Genomic DNA, 294 nt, shown 5'->3' on the forward strand with positions numbered 1-294 from the left:
AGTGTTTCTTACAAGAGAAACACACAGATGTACATCCAAGAGATTCCATCAAGTGTTTTACGGCATACCAAAAGGTGTAAAAAAGTCAAAATAAAAACAGCATTAAACAGTGGAAACAGCATTAGAAAAGCATTCTACAGCATATAATATAATACAGCAATAATAATGTATACTACTAATAAAAATAATGTATTCTACTAATAATAATAATGTATACTTTATTAATCCCGCAAGGGGAAATTACAAAGTTTTCACTCTGTTGTTATTACACACATTACACACACATGCTCAGTA

At 29.6% G+C, this 294-nt stretch overlaps 1 protein-coding gene across 4 annotated transcripts in view; it reads right to left on the minus strand.

The window, feature by feature from the left end:
- The window catches only part of LOC116705002 (gap junction alpha-5 protein), a 13,316-nt gene that overhangs the window by 2,004 nt on the left and 11,018 nt on the right, over positions 1-294 (minus strand). The gene's annotated exons all lie outside the window — the stretch shown is intronic.

The sequence above is a fragment of the Etheostoma spectabile genome, chromosome 17 (genome assembly GCF_008692095.1).
Source record: "Etheostoma spectabile isolate EspeVRDwgs_2016 chromosome 17, UIUC_Espe_1.0, whole genome shotgun sequence".
In the NCBI taxonomy this organism is placed as follows: domain Eukaryota; kingdom Metazoa; phylum Chordata; class Actinopteri; order Perciformes; family Percidae; genus Etheostoma; species Etheostoma spectabile.